Source organism: Vitis vinifera, chromosome 14 (assembly GCF_030704535.1).
Source record: "Vitis vinifera cultivar Pinot Noir 40024 chromosome 14, ASM3070453v1".
Taxonomy (NCBI): Eukaryota; Viridiplantae; Streptophyta; class Magnoliopsida; order Vitales; family Vitaceae; genus Vitis; species Vitis vinifera.
The window spans coordinates 19,802,994-19,818,421 of NC_081818.1; positions in this window are offsets into that span (position 1 = coordinate 19,802,994).

A 15,428-nucleotide genomic window follows, 5' to 3' on the forward strand; every position below is an offset into this window, starting at 1 on the left:
TGAAATGCCTGAAAATATGTTTTGAAAAATAGGATAGTAATAAATGGAAAATAGCTCATTTCCTAAAAATATTTTGATAAATTAAAATAATATGTGGTTTAAATATATTTTTGTGAAAGTATTTAAAAATGAATCAAAATATTAATAATTGTTATTTTGTTTGAAAATAATTTAGGAATATAAAATAATATTGGGGATAATTTTTGAGTTTAAATTGGGTTATAAATGGTTAATTTTTTTAGGACTGTCTTTTTTAAAAATAATCCAATGATAATTTTTTTAAATAAGAATGTTGAAAATAATTTTAAAAATAAAATTTTGTTGGCAATGATTTTTCTAAAAGTATTTTAGGCATAAATGAAAATTTCTTGTATGAAAATAAGAGAATTTATATATATATAATAGACATAAAAATAGACTTCTTTGATATTTAAAAAACAAGTGAATTTTTCTCTAAAAAAAGAATAAAATAAGAATTTCTCTATATAATAAAATAATTTATATATGAGATAGTTTTCAATAAGAAAGTTTTGAAAATAAATTTGGGATAAAATATTTTTTAGTAAGTTTTGTTTAGATAATTCAAGAATAAAGTGGTTTATTGACTTTTCTTAAAAAAATAACATTCTTCTTTCTTTTATGAATTGATCAATTTTTTTAGAAATAAAATTGTTAGATTCTATTTTTTGTAAATGTTTAAGAAATTATAAAAAATTCTTTAAAAATAAAATGACCTTTCTACCACATTCCTTGTAATAAATAATTGTTTTTTATACATATTGTAAAGTTAAAAAAAAAAAAGTCTTTGTTTAGTTAACCTAAGAAGACATTCCTACTTTTCTTTGTGTTGAGAGTCACCTAAATGGAATAAAATATTCAATATCATAGGAGAGTAAAAAGTATTGTAGAATTTTGTTGAGAGAGTTATCTAAATGGAATGAGATATTGGTAGGTGAATAAAATATTATGGTGATTGTAATAGTTGACTTAGTGAGTGGAGGAGAAGTGTATGCTTCTTTGTTTATTCTATAAAAACAATAATTTTAGTAGTTGAAAACGTGTATGAAATGACTGAAAATATTTTTTGAAAAATAAGAAAATAATAAATGGATAATAGCTCATTTCCTAAAAATCTTTTGATAAATTAAAATAACTTGTAGTTAAAATATATTCTTGTGAAAGTATTTAAAAATGAACCAATATATTACTAATTGTTATTTTGTTTAAAAATAATTTAAGAGTAAAAAAATAATGTTGGGTTCAAATATGACTACTTTGTTATGAGATTCATTAAAGAAATAATTGTTGATTTTACAGTTATTGCATCAAAGGTTTTACTCATTTAATGAATTGTATATAATTTCATACTTTCAATTATTGTGATATTAATGTTATTCTCATTTGATTTCAGTTTGACGACAAATAAAACATATTCTCAAGTAGAATTTGATGAAATTAGAGAAGAATGAATTACTTTTGTGTTATAACTAATCATGAATCATATTGATGTATCGTGATCATTCATGGTAAGTCCCTTAGTTGTTATATGATTGAATTTTCCATTGATATTGTATAACATTACTTATTCTTTACGAATTATTTTTATACCAAAATGAGAAAAAGGAAAAAGAAAAAGAAAACATTAGTACTTAGATTTGTTTATTGTTTATAACATCACATTTTTATTTTCAATAAGAACTCTAAAACTCATTAAACTATGAAATGCAGGTATACACTCTTGGGAGGACAATATGAAGAATAAAAAGAAAGGAGAAAGAGGCAACAAGATTTAGGTTTTTAGATATGACTCTTATGTCATACATTATAGGACATAAACGTTACTTTATTTGGAATTGAGAATTTTGGATTTTTGGATGCAACTCTTGTGTCATTTTATGGTTAGTCGGTTTTATGCATATGAAATGCAAGTATACATGAATGTTGGGAAGCTTAACATTTCTAAATCATGTTTTAATGTGCATTCACTTTTCTTTTTTAGTTTTGGTGGGTTTGATGTGTTTGATGTACTATCATTTTGTGAACATTTGATATACAAATATTATTGGATGATGTAATATGTTACAAATTAATTCATAAGCATTATGAAAATATAAGTTAAATGTAATATGATTATTATATTTATGGACAATTTACACAGGTTAGTCTTATTTATTAATAAGCATTACAAAAATCTACAAACTAATCAACAAAAAACAACCATATCTTCCATAATCATTTACAATGATGTGACACCATAAATTACAAGTGATACATTTAACGTGACACCATAACTCAAAGATGATGCATTTAATATGACACCTTATATATCTCATACAATTCTATATCAAATTAAGCATCACTAAAAATATATGGTGTCTCTTTTAAATGTGTCACCATTTATCTGCTTTGGTGTCGCTTCCAAATACGTCACCAATTAATACCCTCTATGGTGTCAGTGGATAAGGTGACGCTATATTGTAGTGACACCCTATGTTTATAGTGACTTATTATAAATGTCACCATATATCTTTTTCCTTGTAGTGGATCAAGCAAGGGACATGGAAATTTTTACATGGAAAACCCTCACACTAACTGTGTAGATAAAAAACCACGAGGTTTAAAACCTTTAATCTACAATCCAGTGGATTCCTCTCAACCTCTGAGGGGATATAGGTCCTTCCAACAACCTAAAATTCAATCATATGAATTCTTTCTTGAGAGATTGGGAATGATAGGGCAATAGAGCAAATTAGTATATTCTCTCAAAGTTTCCTTCAAAAACATATTTAGTTGTGGTATATATATAGGGCTAGGAGCCTAGAGGGTTGGAAATGGAAAAAACTAAAATATCAACTTTACAAAACTTAATTAAGAAAAGAATTTTCTTAAAAAAAAAATAAAATAAAATCTCAAAGTGCCAAAAATTAATTAATACATTTTAGCTATATTCTAAAACTCCTGATTCAATTATACCTTATTAAAAAAACTAACTTACCTTTAACAAACATTTTCAAATTTACTTGTGACAATCCGATTGAATGAACAACAACCTCAAATCTTAAATCGATAGAAAGTCACTATTTAAAAATATCCCTATGCCAAAATGAAATGAAAAAGAATAAAATTGCCAACAAATATAGTACAAGAGCTCATTGTCTCAACAATATGTTGGGATTGAACCCTTAAAAGCAAGATATAATGTAACAAAGTTAGATTTATCTATCTCCTTACTATCTCTTTAGTGTATTTACATTGATTTTAGTATTCAACTCATGTCTCTTATATTGTACATAACTTGGGTGTATTAAGAATTGCACAGAAGATATAAGTCATGAGTTCCTTATAAGTAGATAAGTTGTCCACAATCAATTCATGGATTTGGACAATCCAATAGATACTATAGTTTACCACTTTCTAATTAAAGAGATGACTTGTCTTAACCATTGGGATAGGTTTTCCATGATAAGTACACTAGTATATATGATGCACACTAGACATGACCTACAGTGAATCATGACGCAAGGCTATCAATTGTCATGATTCACCAAGCTACTATACTATATGGACTCTCAACCTTGAAAAGATATCGAGTTTATGCCAAAATCAATAGGAGGCTTTAACTTATGGGTGAGATCCTAAAGTGGTCACATATCCATTTGGATTGGATCACTATTGATGGAGGTTGGTGGCAATAGGTATTCTCAATAAAAGCACCATGATATCTCATGGGATTGAGACAATGTGTCCCCTTGGGTGGTCTAAAGGACATGTGATCATGAAATTTGTAGTGTCGTAGTAATTCTTTTAATGGAATTTGACATATGCTCCTTGGAGTTAAAGTATGTCAATTGATCACATAATAAGTGGAATTTGTAACTCAAGCATTTGAGAGGTAATCTTGATAGATGATAACACTATCTTTCTAGATTACGAACACTAATTCATGAGGAGTTTGTATATAGTGGATAGTAGGTCACAGACCCGAGCTTTATTTCGTTATTTACATATGGTACTAGAATGCAATTGATTCTTAGTGGGATGTTGAATCAACTTCAAAATTGGATTCTAGGGGAGTTGGATTGGATTCTCTTTAGTTGATTCCTAGTAGTCCCCGTTCTAAGCTCATATACCATGATGACACGATTTATAGGGGTTGGATTGGTTCTAGATTCATTCTTTTACATAAGAGTGTTTTGGTTATTATGTAAGGCTGCACAATGGATAATGAACAAGATCTCTAGATTAGGCTAATTGATTAATTAGATAACCCTATATGAATAATTAATTAATTAGGACTCATTTTGGGCTAGATTAAGTGACTCAAGTCTTGATGGACTCAAGTCACTTAAGCCTAATGGACAACCTTATAATACCCTCTTATGGGTTAAGGTTTCCTTTTAATACCTTTAGTTAGTTGTCTTCCACCTCTAGAAAGAGAGAAAAAAAAGACAATCAAGGTTTTCATCCTTCCAAAGAGCACACTTTGCAGTGTTAAGATCATGGTTCAAGTTATCAGGTGGAAGATCTTGGGTGTACGAGACCTCCAGACTATTCAAACATATTCTTCATCATATGGAATTGATTTGGAAACATCCAGATCCAAATATGACGTCCAAATCTCTAAATCTTTATTCTAAATTGGTTTTATTGTCATTTTATTTTACTACGATAGATTTGGAAATGCGTAGAGATGGATACATGCACTCTACGAGATATAGGGCATGAGAGTACGAAGTAATTCAAGGTTTGCAACACAATATCCTCCCAAATATTTCTTCTATTTCTTAATTATATATTCCAACTTTTATTTTTCTATGTGAACAAGGTGATGCAAGGCTCATTTAATTCATATGTATAATGTAATTTTATGTGTTTATATATATATATATATATATATATAATTGGAATTAACTCCTAGCATAAAGTTTTTCGATAAAAGATATTTAATAGGAACTTTGTAGGCTTAATGCTCTTCACATATAGAGTACTTTACTATAGTGAAATAAATCATAAACTCTTTTGTCAGGTAAAAAAGTATGTAGGCATTATTCAATAAACATTTTTTTTCTCACTATTTTTAGAACTAAACCAATGATTGAACTAGCCGATTCACGATTCAATAGTCGAATCGATAATTGAATCGCGGTTGAACTGGTGGCATAATAAATATATAATTTATACATTATTAAAATAAAAATTAAATTTTAAAATTTTAAAATATATATATATAATTAAAAATTTTAAAAATATTTCCTTTTTTAAATCTGAAATGTCGAATTAAATGATAATGATAAATATAAATATATTAATATAATAAATTTTATTAAATAGAATACGTATAATATTTAACTATGAAAATATATTTAAAATGAAAAGAAAATTTTAATATTTAATTTTATCTCTATCTATTTTATTATTTTAAACTTTTAAAAATTAATATATTATTTTTATACTTATATTATATAATTATTATAAAAATAATTGTGAGTGTAAATATTTATATTTGTTAAATATACTTGAATGATAAAAATTTGAAACAAAAATCAATATTTTCTATTTATATTTTATTTTATTGAAACATTTGCTAAGTTGGTTGCATTGCACAGTGGTCCAGGCATTGGATCTTTTAGTCCCTGCTTACCCTTGAAGCCTCAAACATATTGTTGGACTAGAGCATGTTATTAGGCTACAGTCAAAGCTCATTGGGCCAGAAATGAAAGGGACTCACATTGTGATTTCGGTCAAAATACTGTTGATTAGTTTAAGGGAAACCAGACAGACCATTTGGTTCAATGGTCGGACCGTTGAATACTCAAGGGCCTTTGCTTGGTGCGTTCAATGAAAGGAATTGGAGTACCTCTCTTTGGAATTCAACATGCATGAAGAATAGCTAATGTAATGTCCATTTCGATGCACTTTATGTTTTGTGTTTTAAAATATAGAAAATAATATTAACTTCTAGATGAAAAATAATAATTTTTAGAGACATTATAATGAGTCTTACTATTACAAATTTTAAAAAAATTAAAAATAATTTTTAAGGATATAAGGGAAATCTATACTTTTTATATAAACATATTGATAATCACCATTCCACTGTTAGTTTGTATAAATAGGAATGGAAATCATATTAATTTAACATGCAAGACATTATATTAAAAATACATAATTATAATTATAAAAAGTACTAATATTTTTTAATAAAAAATGAATAAAAAGTTATCTACAAATAATGATAGTTTAAAGTAAAAAAGCAATAAATTAAATTTATAAATTTTTTATTTTTTTTATAATAACAGGTTAATGGAAAATGTTTTTATTTCTATTTTTTTTTTTTTTTTTTTTTATTCATGTTTGAAGATTGCTATAACAACATTGTCATACTTGATGCATCCCTAATTTCAAATTTCAAACACCAAATATTGAAAATATAATTAAAGGTTACCGATATATTCATTATGAGAAAATGCAATTTTTTATTTGAGTAAAACTATTTAGTTGTCAAAATTTAAAACCAATTAAAACTTATAGAGGTGTTTGTTTTTTTTAACTTTGCAAGTAATTTTCTTTCAAATTTTAAGTTGTTTATTTTTTTTTACTTTTTTTTTTACAACTTATTATAAAATTTTAACTGAATAGCAAAAGTCAAAATATTTTAATTTTTTAATAAAAAATAATAATATATTGGTTTTTCTTTACTTTTTAATACTTAATGGAAATAAAATATTATAAAAAACAAACAACCAAACGCTTAACACAATGAAACTCTATTTGGTTTTAAGTTTCGTTTAGAATTAAGTAAAAAAAAAAAAAAAAACCATCACCTTATTATTTTAAAATTTGGTTATTTTGAAAATTATAAAAAAAAATCCAAAATTAATAAAAACTTTGAAAATTTAGAAAGGGTTGTTGAGATTGGGCATGTAAATTTGAGTTCGTAATGAGATGATTGTGATTTGCATAGTTTGATTTGTATCGATGAGATACAAATGATGAATATATGACTTAATTTTTTCTTATATCTTGAAAATGATTTTGTAAACTCCTATCTAAAGAAAATATCAGTCGCAAACTATATTTACATTTAAAATAATTCAAGTTTCAAAAATAAATCTAAGTTTTTTTTTTCTTTTATTTTATTTTTATTTATTTATTTATTTTTTAATGTAGAATATTCGGTTATAATGGAAGTGAGATTGAAATTTTAGATTTCTATCGACTGAAAATGGAAATTTAGACTTGCAAGTTTATATTGGAAGTGAAATGAAAATTTTAGAAATCTACTATGACTGAAAATTGAAATTTAGGATTTGCAAATTTTGCTTACTATGAATGAAAAACTGATCAAATAAAAAAAATTCCATGTGACCTGTTTGAAATCTATTTCAAAATTTATAAAAATAAAAAAATAAAAAAAAAATCTTATTTTACAGTAAACAAATTGATTTGGAATCAGAATTTTCGTTTTGTGCATTAGGTTTTACCAATAGCCACAAAAATAAAAAAATTTGATTTTCGTGGTGCCAAAATTGAAATTTCTGATTCATGCATCCAAATACTCATTTCCATGCCAAATTTTATTATTTTATTATTATTATTATTATTATTATTATTATTATTATTATTATTATTGCATGATTTCTTATTTTAAATTTTTATTTCTGCATGAGGCTTTGGTTGCTATGCATATATGCAATGCTTTGGCAAGATTGAATTTTTTTAAGAAGGGAAGGTGAGGTTGTGGCAGTCACACCATTAGAAAGTTCGGATTGGAGTGAGATTTTCTTGAAGATGGTTACAACTTTTTTTGGGAAGGAGAAGATTCTTTTGGGGAGTCCACAGTTGCATATCAAGAAAAAAATGGAAGATCATGGTTCGATATAATTTTTTGGAAAATGATATTCACAAGGGAGTTTTAAGAAAAGAAGACTCTCTTTAGGAGTCCACGAGCTGCCACTTACCATAGGAGGATTTGGAAGACATCTTTGAAAGAAAGTTTAAAAGAGGTAAGGATTCTTAAGGAAATGAGATTACTCATGGTTGAGGGGGAGATTAGGAGACTCATCACATCATTGGAGATATAGAGTAGGTTCGAGAAAGCTTTCTTGTCATACCTCGACAAGCTTAGGTTTTTTGGGTATAACTTTCGTTACAGGTATTGGAATAAGGTAATTATTAAATCTATGGAAAGCTAAGAGAGAGGGCAACAACTGGTCTTTTGAAAACTTCTTCTAAGTCAAACATTATAAAGGTGTAGATATCAGAACAAGTTGATTTTTGAAGCTGTGGAAATCTAAGATAAAGGGTTACAATTGGTTTGTTCACAACTTCTCATAAATCAATTGTTATCAATGAGAAAAATAGGTGACAAGATTTGGGTATAGGAATAACCTAATTGAAGGATTCTCTTGGTGTGGATGTTTTAGAGACTGAGAAGAGAAAAAGATGGTGGTTGCACATAGAAAGAAGGCCACATCAAAGGAAATTATCCACCCTCTCTCATTGTGATTCAGGTAAATTAAAAAGTTTGTTTAGTTTTATTTTTTATTCAAAGTTTGAAAAGATTGAATTTCGATTAGTTTTAATTTTCATTAGTATTAGATTGAAACGATTTAATTTTTTCTTTAGTTTTAATTTTGATTCATATTAGATTGAAATGATTGATTTTTTATTTCATTTTTTTTAGTTTTAATTTTTTTTATTCATATTGGATGGAGAAAGTTTGAATTTTTGTTTAATTTTAATCTTGATCCATTATATTAGATTGAAAAAGTTTAAATTTTTGTTTAGTTTAGATTTGACCCTTGATATTAGATTGAAAGTTGGGATTTTTATGTTAAATTTGATTCTTGGCATTAGATTGATGTTAGATTGATATTAGATTTTTTAGGTTAGTTCAATTCTTGAATTTAATTTGAAAGATAGAGTTTTTGGATACTTTTTTTCATTTTTTTTTAATAAATATTGAAAGTTAAAATTTCTTATGTTAGTCCTTGATTGTTACTATCAATTTATGTGTTTGATTGGTCTTTGATAATTCTTGATTGATTTGATGTTAGCTTATTTGATCTAAAAATTGTTAATTCGTCACTTTGGCAATCCTTTGCTAATTTTGATTTTTTTGAGGCCTTCGAAAAATAATGAAGATTAACCTCTACTCTCACCGATAATAGTTTGGTTGATTGTCCAAAATTTTATTTTGTGATTTTGTTTCCTTTTAGTTTGTTTCTATATGATCCTTGCATTTTGTTATTTGCAAATTCTATATTTTCTTTTCTCTTTAAAAAGAAAACTTTTCTCAAAAATCCTTATTAAAATTCATTTAAAAAATTCACTAAAGCCTTTAAGATCAAAGACTTTTTCTTTAATATATATATATATATGCAACTAGATTTAATTCGGTTCACATTCTCTTCTTTATTTTCAAAATTTTTTGTTTTGAGTGGAACATGAATTCAAGCATGTGGTCCCAAATAAATGGGTTAATTCTTATCCTTGATGAGTTATATCAATACTCATGCGAGGTTGGGAATCCATAGGATAGATTTGTACATCAAATGGGGATTTGGTGAAACCCCTACTTGAAAATCATTTTTCAAAAACCTTTTATCGTTAGCTTATTCATTTTACTCAATCTCTAAAAAGAAAATTCGATTTGACTTACTTAAAGTTTTTCTAAACTTTTCCAATGGTTCCATTGTGTTTTAGACTTCTTGAACTTGAATTTGGGATATTGTTTGAGTTAAAAAGCACTTTTAAAATGGAAAATATGAATGAGTCTTTTAGGCAGTTTTGTTTTCACACAGTTCTGGACACCCTAAATGTTTTTGTAAAAATAAATTATTATATGACTATAAGTTTATTATGATATTTTTTCTAAATTCTTGATTTCTTGAAATTGAACTTGGACACATGAAATATTAAAATATATTTTTTTCTAGTATGAGATATGATTTTTTGAAGTCGTACCTATTATGTTGGACCAATTTTGGACACACAACATCTTTGTATAATTTTTTTTTTAAAAAAAAAATTGCATTAATTCCTTTTATTTTCCTTTTTTTTATTTAGGTAAACTAGATACCTTAATTGGTTTGTGTGATTTTTTTATGATTTCAGGGGACCTCTGATTATTTTAAAAAGGCTGGTTAATGGGTGTGATTGCTTTTTGATCCGTTGTGAACCTTCTAAAACTTTTGTAATTTTAGAATTAATTTAAGCCTTGAATGATTGTTTGGCCACATTGATGATAGACATAAATGTAAGAGATGTTCCGTAGAATTTTTTGTAATACTAGAATTAATTTAAGCCTTGAATGATTGTTTAGCCATGTGGATGATAGACTAGACATGTAGGAGATGTTCTCTAGAATTTTTTTCAATTTAATTCACATTAGATATTTTTTTAGGGTTTGTTTTGTGAGGGCTCCTATTCTTACTGAATGTTGATGATCTTGTAACGTACTTGACATATTATTTATTCTAGAGTTATTTGGCATATCTTGACTTGACTTTTGACTTGTGTTTTGTAATATAGACATGATGAGGTTATTGTATGATTTTTTTCAATGATGAGACATCGTTTTTAGATATCTATTTAGGATTTTTCTCGTCAATTTCTCTATTCTAAGTTTGTTGAATGTTTGAAATATGCTATCCATTTTGACATCTTTGGCTCACTTGTAAATTAATCTAACTTTGGTTGTGTTATAAACATGTCATACAAGATAGACAAGCTTTTATTTAAGCCCTAAGACAACTTTTGGCATTTCATGTGGTTTCATTTTGTAATTATATGTTTGTTGGAAGTATGGACCTTGGCATTGTATATTATTCAAATTTCCTAACTCTAAATTCAAATTATAATAGATCATGTAGAGAGTTTTGATAAGATTAATTAGTACTGCTTGAACGTTATCCCTTTTCTAGCTATATGCAAGCGCATTGTGGGTTGTGTATGCCATTGCGGTACATCCCTTGCACTTTCTACTTCTTTAGTTTTATATGTAGACCTTTTTGGGGACTTTCTAATGCACGATATTATTTTAATTGCTTTGATTATTGCTTGATTGTTTGAATGGATCGAATGCATGTTGTATGTTATGTTTGTTAAACTAACTTTGATGTTTTCATGAAAGCACTTTAGGATGCAACCCAAGTACACTAGTCTCCTTTTGCTATATGAGCGTTTCTTTTAATATGATTGTTTTATTATAAATAACATGTTGTTTAGCCTTAGACAAAATCATTTTTTTTTTCTTGGTATCCATGATTTATTAATTAATTATTATATTTCCCTCAACTTAGTCAGTAGAGACCTTTTTAAGGCTTAGGAGAGTGCTACGGCTTATCATTGTACCTTCCCAATAGGTAATCTGATATTTTGACCTAGACTTGGCTTTTTACAGACCTACTTTTCCTTTCTAGGTGTCACACTTAGAGTTTTCTTTTTTATTTTGTTTTCTCTTTAAAAAATAAAACAAAAATAAGTGACGACTCCAAAACCTTTTCTAAAATTAATTTTTCACTAATAAAAAGTGAGTCTCGCCATTGAGTGGGAATGCACGTGATCAAGAATGCAGGTCAACACATACATCAAATTAGTGTTAGAAACCCTGGATTACTTCGTTTCCATTACCTAGGTCTCGTAGGGTGCATGCATCTATCCCTAGGTATCTTTAAATCTATCGTAGCAAAATAGAATGGCAAAAAAAATTAATAACTATAGATCTAAAGATTTGAAACTCATACTTGTGATTTGGATGTTCCTAAATTAAAATCCATCTGATGAAGACCATGCTTGGAAAAATTGGAGAGTCTTTCTCCTCAAGCTATTGCCCATGTGTGCATCTTGTGTGATTCCCATGCACGCGACCTATGTGCATCTCATGTGTTTCTTGTGCATGCGGTCTATGCACGTCTAAGGGTTATTACCCTTCATCCAAGGGGTCTCATACACCCAAGATATTTCGCCCGATGACTCAAACCACAATCTTAGCACTCCAAAGTGTGGACTTTGGAAGGGAGGAGACTATGGCTCTTACTCTCTCTTTCTTTGGAGGTGGAAGACAACTCTCACCAAAAGTCATTATGAAACTCTAACCCATAAAGGGGTATTTATAAGGTTGCCCATTGGGCTTAAGGGACTTAAGTCTATTTAAGCTTGGGCCACTTAATCTAACCTAAAATGGGTCCTAATTTATTAATTAACCACATAGGGTCATCTAATTAATCAATTAGCCCAAACCATAGACCTTCTTCACTATCCCTTGTGCAACCTTGTGTAATTACCAAAATACCCTTATGAACAAGAATGAACTTAAAGCTAATTCAACCCCATCATAAACCGTGTCATCAAGGTATATGAGCTAAGAGCAGGGACCACTAGGACCCATAAGAGTTCTAGTTCTCTCAAAGTCCAATTTTGAAGTTGATTCAACATTCCACTAAAGAGAATCAATTGTAGTTTAATACCTTATATAAATAACAATGAGACAAATTCGGGTTCATGACCTATTATCCATTGCCTATAAACTCTCCATGAACTGGTGTTTGTGATGGAATAAGGTAGTACTATCACCTATCAAGATTACCTCTCAAATCCTTGAATTACATATCACACTTATTATATGATCAGCTGACATACTTTAACTCCAAGAAGCATATGTCAAATTCCACTAAAGGAATTACTATGGCCATAGATTTCATGATCACATGTCCATTGGATCACCCTATGAGACACAATGTCTCAATCTTATGAGATATCATGGTGTCTCTATTGAGAATATTTGTTGCCACTAGCCTCCATCAACAATGACTCAATCCATAAGGATATATAACCACTTTAAGGTCTCACCTATAAGTCAAAGCCTCCTATTGATTTTAGCATAAACTCAATATCCTCTTAAGGTTGATAGTCCATACAATATAGTAGCTTAGTGGATCATGACATTTGATAGCCTTGCATCATGATTCACCACAGGTCTAGTTTAGGGTGCATCATATATACTAGTGCACTCACCATGGGAAACCTATCCCAACGGCCAAGATAAGTCATCCCTCTAATTAGAAGGTGGTGGACTATAGTCTCTACTAGATTGCCCAAATCCATAAACCAACTATGGATAACCTATCTACTTACAAGAAACCTATGAATTCTATCTTCTGCGCAACTCATAATGCACCTAAGTCATGTACAATGTAAGAAACATGAGTTGAATGCTCAAATCAATGTCAATACACCAAATGGATAGCAAAGGGACAATTAAGTCTAACTTTGTTACATCATGTCTTGCTTTTCAGGGCTCAATCCCAATAATTGGCCCTTAGAATGCAATGATATAAATCCATACATTTTTTTAGCTTTTAAAATCAATAGGGATTGGTGCTAACTTCAATTCATTGTTGCCTTCCATGTCAATCATCTTGGGCTAGCACACTAGTTTATGTAGCTAACCAACCTTCATCTAGATGGGAAAGTAAAATAGCAAGGGTGGCGGCTACTAGGCTTCAAGAATGTGTATGTGTGCCTGAATAAAGCATAAGAGGGCTTTATATAGACCTTAGAGTCATGCTAAAAAATTACCACATCATGTTTAGTGAGCCTAACCTTATGCTTAAACCTTATGGTGCACCAAGACCACTCAGTTCACCCTAGTTTTCTAATACACAATTAAATACGATTGCATATGTCACAAGTAGCTCAAATGGAGACCGTTAGATGATTGGCCCTCTTGGAATTAATTGAACATAATTAAATAATTAATCTTTACTCTACTATGCAAGATTAATCTTACTCGAACATTTTATATAAACATGAAGCGATTAATTTTTTTATTTAAATAATAATTTGTTTAGTCCATGACCTACTAAATTACATATGCTCCCCATAAATTGCTATCCATAATTTAATTAGAACTTGCTATCAATCAATTAAATTATATCTTTATTCCATTGAGTTACAAATTTATCTTTTTTGCGATCACTTGATATTTCCTTACCTATTATGATAAAATATCAAATTCTAATTTAATGCGATTAACATGGTCATGGATTCAATTTGATCATTCACTTTATGATTACTCAAAGGGATATACTATACCTAAAGGGATATCATGGTGTTTATATTGAGCATTCACCTCACTACATGTTGAATCAATAATCTCTAACTACATGAGAATATATGACCACTTACAACCTAGACATTTTTGCTTGATGACCTATCAAGATTAAAAGCACATGCAATATAGTAACTAGGAGACATTGCATGTCCAACTAATAGCATACATGACATGCATCTTCATACATTATTTCAATATGAAACACATACACACTAGTACCGCCACCTCAGTTCTCTTCCTATGGCGACATTGAGCTGCATGGTGTCCAGACTTGCCGCAAACAAAGCAATTACCCTTCTTATTAATAGTTGGGTTTTGGACCTTATTTGTTGCGTTGAGCTTAGTCCTAGAGTTTTGTTTTCTGGACCTATTATTTTTGGGGTTGCGTTTTTCCTCTATTACATTAGCTTTAGAAGACAACTCCTTAGCTTTCTCAACCTTGTCCTATTCCGGTTTTATTCCTCAATCCTAATATAGATTATGACATCTTCTAGGGACATTTGTTTCCTTTTGTGTTCATGTTATTTTTGTAGTCTTTCCAAAACTCTAGAAAAGTCTTTACTAAGTAAGTAGCCACAAAAGGTTCAAGTAATTTAATGTCTTCAATAGCTAAGTCATTAATCAACAAGTGGTAATCATGGATTTCAAATGATACACCTCAATCCTTGGTCATTTGGCAATTTCTAAAATTCCTTATGGTATATTTTTGAGTTCCTACATTTTCTAAGATATATTTTTTATGCATTGCATCCCAAATTTCTTTGGCAATCTTATATTGGCAATAAATATCAAATAATTTATTCGTGAGAGTACGAAGAACAACATGCCTAACTTGTTTATTTCCAGTTTCCTAGGTAGGCAACAATTCAGAACCATCTTTTGGTTTTGGGTTAGTCAAAATGTGTCCCAAGTTCACTACATCTATTGCCAAGAAGACCATTTCCTGCTATCTCTTGAAGAATGTCCCATTAAAGGGATCAATCTTAGAGGTGTCAGGACATGTGTGAACTAAGGATGCTTCCATTTGATCTACTTTAAGATTGTTATTTTAAGGGTATAAGGAAGACAATGATATTGACCTAGCCCAAAACAAGTAAGAAAAGAACAGGAAAATAAGTAGTAACTTATTAGATTTATCAACTAAAGAGTGATGAGCACTATCCTTAAAGTAGATCCACTATCCTCAAAGTCGAGCTCGATGCACTAGGAAACTGGTGGTCTACTTCCAAGATTTAACAACCAGTGGGATCTCGTCTTAGGTGCACTTGGTAGACAAGATTTGTACAATTCAGATTTGAATGAAATTAGA